This window comes from Melozone crissalis, unplaced genomic scaffold, assembly GCF_028551555.1.
Source record: "Melozone crissalis strain CALT ecotype California unplaced genomic scaffold, PUWL_Pcris_2 ptg000036l_1, whole genome shotgun sequence".
NCBI classification, from domain to species: Eukaryota; Metazoa; Chordata; class Aves; order Passeriformes; family Passerellidae; genus Melozone; species Melozone crissalis.
In genome coordinates, this window is record NW_026535814.1 from 1,057,966 (window position 1) to 1,065,287 (window position 7,322).

General features: G+C 41.3%; 1 non-coding gene across 1 annotated transcript; it reads left to right on the plus strand.

The window, feature by feature from the left end:
* The first annotated feature begins 298 nt into the window (after positions 1–298).
* Positions 299–370, plus strand: TRNAG-UCC (transfer RNA glycine (anticodon UCC)). The gene has a single exon. It is a non-coding gene; the product is annotated as a tRNA-Gly (tRNA).
* The last annotated feature ends 6,952 nt before the right edge of the window (positions 371–7,322 follow it).

Below are 7,322 nucleotides of genomic sequence, written 5' to 3' on the forward strand. Positions count from 1 at the left end.
TTGGTGGGAGGAGGAGGGGGAAGTGTTTCTGTGTGGTTTTCATTTTCCTTGTGTTTATTTTTCTTCCTTTGTGGTTTAGTTTTTGTAGTTTAGTTAATAAAGTTTTTTTTTCCCTTTTTCCCTAAGCAAGAGCCTGCTTTGCTTATTTCCGGGTACTACCTCACAGCAGATGCCAGGGAGAGGGAATTTTCATGGGGACACTGGTATTGTGCCAGTGTAAAACCATGACATTTTTGGTTCCCTGACCGGGAATCGAACCCGGGCCGCGGCGGTGAGAGCGCTGAATCCTTACCACTAGACGTTGGTGGTATAGTGGTGAGCATAGCTGCCTTCCAAGCAGTTGACCCGGGTTCAATTCCCGGCCAATGCACCAAAAAATATACTGTCCTGGTTTAGGACAAATTAGGGGAAATCTCCAAAAGGGAGCCCCTAAAAGAAAACAAACCTCCAACCACCCCTCCCCCAATACCGGGTTCGGGAAGGAATTTCTCGGAGGAGCAAAGTGGAAAACAAAACCTATTTATTGGCAAGTAACAAAAGAACACTCCCCAACACAAGAAAAGAAAAGAAACCAGGCAGTGTTGTGGACGGCGCTGAGCTTCTCTCGCAGACTCCGGGGGTCCTGGACCTTCCAGGTCAGGTCCAGAGCCGGTCCAGTATCTTCAGGGGAGGGTAAGAAAGAGGGGACAAAAGAAAAGAAAGAAAAAACAGTGCAGAAAGCAGAAAGCAGCAAAAAAACCCCAGCTATCAGCTAGGGGCCGAGGCAGGAGCAAGCAAGCAAGCAAGCAAGCAGCGGCAAGCCAAGCAAAGCAGCCCCAAAGCCCAAAGCGAAAGCACCCGGTCACACTCACTCCTCCCTCCCCGCCCCGCCGCGGCAAGACGGCCTGGGGGGGGGGGTGGGGGGGGTGGGGGAGAGAGAGAAAAGGCACAGCTGCCAGACACAATACATGATATTGGGATAAAGGCTGTCACCCCACGACAGAGGGAAACTGGGAGATGATTTCTAAGTTTACTGCCTTTCTAGTGCAATACAGAAAGTGGGGGTGCAAATTGCAGATGGAAGCCACTTGCATATTGGGGAGGTGAGAGTTATGCAGTGTGGCCAAAGACTACAGGAGAGGGTCACCACATTTTAATGCAGGCTACCTTCTCCACACAAGTCTTGACACCCCATGACATGTGATATGTGATGACTATGACTATGTATTCTGTCCCCCATGGAATACACCCTATGGGAAGGGGGATGGAAAAGAAAATTGAACCAACTATTGATTAATTGTGCCAGGGACCTAGCAAGAGCACTACTAACCATCAACCACTTAGCAAGAGAAGGACTGTATAGCCAGCCTGAGGACCAAGCTGAAATCCTCTGTAGACCAGTGCTAGAGGACATTTAAAACATGGCCAGAAAAGCACTGATTCAGGTACCTGACAGTAGTACACCAATTCTAGACTTTGCTGACATAAAACAAGGGCCTGATGAACCATACCTGAAATTTGTGGACAGACTCAAAGACAGGTTGCCGATGAAAGGGGCATCATTCCAAAGAAGCCGGTGGTGTCAAATGCATCCCCAGAATGCAAAAAGGCATTGCATTTTCTCCCATTTGAGCCAGAACCATGTTTGACCCAGATGATCGAGACTTGCTATCGCCTTGGGACACCTGAGCACTCCATTGTCTCACAAGCACAAGCCATTGGACAAGGAATTGCAGAGCCTTAGCCACCATGCAGGTCACTCTACAAGGACATTCATGTCAAGCCCAAAGACAGCACTTTGAGTGCGGAAAAAACTGATACTTTATAAAAGACTGCCCTCAGTGAGAAGAAAAACCTGCTTCTAAGACTTGTGGGTGTAAAGGACATTACAAGAATAGCCAATCTCACCCAAGACAGGGGAGCCACAACAGACACCAGCAGGAAACTTCCATCAGAGCATGGGATGACTCCACATGATGTTACAAGTTACCCAGCTTTTGATGCCTACCATCATTGAAGGGCAAGTGGCCCAGAGTTTCAGTGCACCATTTCAGGACTCCCAGCAATCATGACCCTGGTGCCAAACTGGATGTGGCAAGTACCAAGCCAGTAATGTTAACAGATTTTATGGCCCAAACTATATCTATGGGTCAGCTTGGGCCCAAAGATCAGCTATATGAACTCCTAATACTAGGTAAATGCAGGTCAACAACTGAAGTATTTTTTGTCCTGCCTTCAGTTCTGTCTGTAATGTCTGCACAAGAAATGGCGGTATTGGCTATGTGTCCTGATCCACCTCGCTTCATCCCCAAAGGACTAACAATTGCTCAGGCAATCCTGCTCCCTAAGCATGATGCCACGGAGTCCCTGGTAATGTTGACCAAATTAATTAGTAAAAGTCAGCCTAGATTAACACTCGAACTAAATAACAAGATCACCCTCACAGGACTCATAGATACAGGCACAGATGTGGCAGTAATTTCACAACCCCAGTACCCTCCTGATTGGATGCTAACACCTGCTCCAGGAACATTACTGGAGATCGGAGACAACAGTGACAGCCTGAAGAGTGTGCAGCTCATCAAATCTGAGGTACCAGAAGGCTGCATTGCTACCACCAGACCCTTCATAGTAAGACTCCCCATAATTCTATGGGGAAGGGAAATTCTGTCTTAATGGGGGATAAGGCTAGCGATGGGTTTTTAATTGGAGCCATTGAGCAGCATGACACCCCTAAGTTAACTTGGAAAACTGACAAACCCATATGGATAAATCAATGGCCCCTACCTGTGGAAAAGCTTCTTGTGCTCAAGTCTCTAGTCCAAGAACAAATCCAAAAATGACACATCATTCCCACCATGCCCATGGAACACACCCATCTTTGTGATCCAAAAGTGTGACAGCGACAAGTAGCATCTCTTTCAAGATATATGGAAGATCAATGATGCAATAGAGGACATAGGCATTTAACAACCTGGCTTACCGTAACCGGCAATGATTCCCAAAGATTGGAAGTTGACTGTCATTGACTTTTTTCATATCCCTCTCCAAACTGATGATGCTCCACAGTTTGCATTCTCCATTCCCAGTATCAATCGGCAAACTTTGCTTCAGTGAAACTACTGGACAGTGTTGCGCCAGGGCATGAAGAATTCTCCAACCACCTGTCAGTGGTTTTTAGCCAAATGTTTTAATGCCTGTCTGCAAAGAACATATGCAAACTATCATTTACCACTGCATGGATGACATCTTCATTGCAGCATAAACTGACTGAACCCTAGATGTCGCACTACAAGCTACTATCACAGCTGTCCAACAAGCAGGGCTCACCACTGCTGAGCAAAAATACAACAGACATCGTCTTGGAAATTCTTGGGATTTAATATCCTCTCCCAGACCATCCAACCACAACCAATACAATCAAACAATCCAGTGATGCTCTATGACCTATAAAAGTTGCTTGAGACTGTCAGTTGGATCAGGCCTTTGCTTGGAATGACAAATGGAGACTTGGCACCATTATTTAATCAGCTAGAAGGAGACAGACCTGAATTCACCCACACACCTGATCAGTAAAGTGAAAGATGCTTTAGAAAACATGTCTCAAGCCATTTCAACTTGACAGACTCATTGAATGGATCCCAATTTGTAATTCTTGTTAGCCATTCAATGTGAGAATGTGAGAAATGGATTTGTAAAGGATTCTTAAAACCTGACTGAAAGCTCACATGGTCTTGTACATCTGTATGCAAACTCTGAGACAAAGTGTGCTGACTTAGGAAGGCCATGGAATAGAGATGATAGTGTTGAGAGACAGATTTAACTAGAAACAAGTATCAAAAGCTGGCCTTGCAAAAAGATCAGATATTTTAGAATATTAGAACTGTGAGCGATGCATTTTAACAAGATCATATGGGTACAATAATAGGTGATTGGTGTTAGAAGTATTAGCAGCATTATGTGGCAAAAGTTAATAGGCTGAAAAACATTTATAAGACATTGTAACAATAGAATAGGTTGGCTTCTGATGGAATAGCATTGAGTTTTACATCTTTTATGTCTCACCCTTCTATGAGACTGATAATGAAATAAAATCTTTCGAAACACCTCTCAGTTGCCCCATCTCTGTAGAGCTGTGATTTTCCAACATTCTTAGACCATACAACCACAACCAAAACAGTCAAACAACAATCCAGAGATGTTCCATGACCTACCAAAGTTGCTTGGAACTATCAATTGGGCTAAGCCTTTGCTTGGAATTACAAATAGAAATTTGGGACCATTACTTATCTGCTAGGACACACAGACCTGAATTCACCAAGATACCTGACCAATAAAGCAAAAAATGCCTTAGAAAACATGTCTCAAGCCATTTCAACTTGACAGGCTCATCAATTGGACATTCTTGTTAGCCATTCTAGGAAAGGAACCCCAACTTTATTTTTCAGTGAGATCAGCCTTAATTTTTCAGTGAGATCCTGGTTTACCTGACCCTTTATAAATCTTAAAAGGAATTTGCTTACCACACAAGAGAATAAACAGCTTGAGACACGTTACTTAGCAGTCCCATCCCATTTGTGATTTGTACAGAGACAATAAATGGTTCTCCTCAGTGAGGAGGCCTAGATGAATATAAAAAATAAAAAAGAAGACCATTTAATAAGATTTCACTTCTTACTTTCAGTCTTATATTGCAGGAGCAAGAAAAGACCTGGCCCTGCTCTGGCTTGTTGCGTGGTCCATCACTTCCACCAATAAATAAACAAGATTCTCAAAGACTGCTTGGCAGGATTTACTAGCTTTGTAGTATTGTTAGCTTCACAGATCTTTAAATAAACAAATGCTTTTTAGCTTAAGAATAATATTCAGGGCTGGATTGAGCATGCATATGTAATATTGCAGAATCACAAAATCAGCAGGATTGGAATGTATGTATTTTCCATTGGAAAAATCAAAGGGTAAGACTGTTACAAATCTTTACTCTCGCCACTTTTAAAGCCAGTTCATCTTTTCATTTTCTTTTTCAGAGAGCATTTGTAAATTACACAAGGGATCATTCTCTAATGTAGTAAGGAAATTGACATAGTCACCTGCTTAATGCTACAACAAATGAGTATCATTACCTACATGAGAAATAAAGTGCAATTTGTCCTTTTATTAGAAAAGAGGTTATTTTAATGTGACACCTCAGTGTTTGGTGGCATTGTCAAAGTTGTTACTGAAACAAAATCCTCTCTCAACACAGAGACCATAAAGATGAAATTCAATCTGAATAACCAGTCCACATGTCAACAGCTACAAAATTTTTGATTCTAAAAAATCAGCATTTATATTGATGAAGGGATGTAGACAAAAGACCTAAGCTCCTCTTTCAAGATGTAAAAGCACAGATAATTAGGAATGCTCTATTTAGTACTTTTTGTTTTCCCTGCTCAGTGACTTCATTACTAATGTTCAAAACCTGTACTGAATTCATCAGTTGCCTGGAGAAGTCATAAACTGCTGTACCTGTTCTTTTATTTTTGGAGCTCAAAGGTGTTTGATTTCAGTAAGGGCTAGAGAATATCTCAAGGATCTGGCCCAAAGTACCTTATCATCAAGCACAATTTTCCTGCTGAGATCAGGACTGTCCAACACCTCCACCAAGGATGGGCACCAAGTTTCTAGCAAGCAGACTTCTTCTCAGTATATGAAATTTGATTTGACAAATATTTTGCCATTGGCACTCAACTGTTACAGCATTTACTGAAAGCAAGTAGCAGAAAGATATGAGCTCAGTAAAAGTAGATTGCTATAACGAAAGGCTGTTTGTGAATCTGGGTGTTTGTTTTTACTGGTTGGGCTCTGCTACTTAAGAGGTGGCATCTCAAGTCCCATGTCTTGTGTGTGACAGCCATATGAGCTCCTACAGGCATTGGCATCTGTCCTGTTCTTACAATGCAATTAGCACACTGGAATGCTCAAGGAAATAAATAAAAAATTATAACAATTAGTGCTATCTTCTCTTTTATCAGTAAGTCTTCAATATGAGAGAAGTCACAATGCAGTTATACCTTTAACAGTTACCAGTGCAAGTAAAAGCTATATACCCAGCTGTTGCAGGCCTTGGTTCTGAAAAATACAAATATCTTGTGTTGCTAATTTATGTGTTTAAACATTTGAAGCTCCATTTCAGGAAAAAAAATAAATTGTGAAGGCAGTCAGAGAGCCAGGGTGCACTTGCAGAAAAAATCAGCAGCAAGTATTGATTTGCTATTTTTCTCCCAAATTAGAGCTGAAATAATTACTTTTTTTTTAAAGGGAAAGAAAAGAACAGAACAAAAAAGATCACTGCCATTATGCCTTCTAAGAGAGAACAAAGTATAAAGATATACCTCAGAAATCAGAAATCAACATTTTTTAGGTAATAGATTACTACTTTTAAGGCCTAAACACAAGTACTGCTTCCATCCTTTGCAAAATAACACTACAGTTGGTAAGCAGGCACCACTCCTTCTCTCTCAGACAGCATGTATGGTCTGCAAAGCCATGCTTTGTACTCTATGTACCAACTATGTACCCTGTACTGAGAGAGTTAATTTAAATTTGATAACAAATAGCTCTGCTTTTGGAATGAATGTAGCTTGACAACTTCAACTGAGAAGCATTTATAGGGCCTCAATTCTGTATGCAACCTCTTTGAGAAATAGTTTCACATATCTGACCCAAGGCCTGTGATGCTGTTACCATGAAATAAAACCGTACATAGGCACTGGTTTATTTCTGTGCAACCTTCTTGTTTCTCTATTCCCCTGCCCCAGGTATACACACAAAATTGCTTATTCTGGACTGGAATTTTGCATTTCATTAATAATCTCATCCACTATCATCTGAATACAAATTTAACACACCTTATATTTGTATCAACATTTAACCTGCATGCTCAGGTTTTATTTTTTTAGGAATTCCAGCCGATCTGCCTGGCTACTTTGCACTTTGATCAAAATTGCCATGTGAAACTAGAGAGGAAAACAATGGTTCAAACACCCACACCATTTCATTTTATTTTTTTCCTCTCTCCCCCAAAATGGCTGCTTTATCTGTGCACGTGCACCGATAGCAAATGTCCCTCTATTATTGTACAACCAACTTGATGTGTCAAGTATTCATATGCTAATGGAGGTACAATTTCTCCATTTCTCACAGATAAATGGCAAGGATTGCTACAGACAGTGAAACACAAGAATAAACAGCTTTTATTTTGGATGTGATAAATTACTTTTCATTCAAATAACATGCCACACATGCTACTGATCATTATTAATAGTTTCTATTAATTGCAAGTTAGCCTTCTGTTTTTCTGT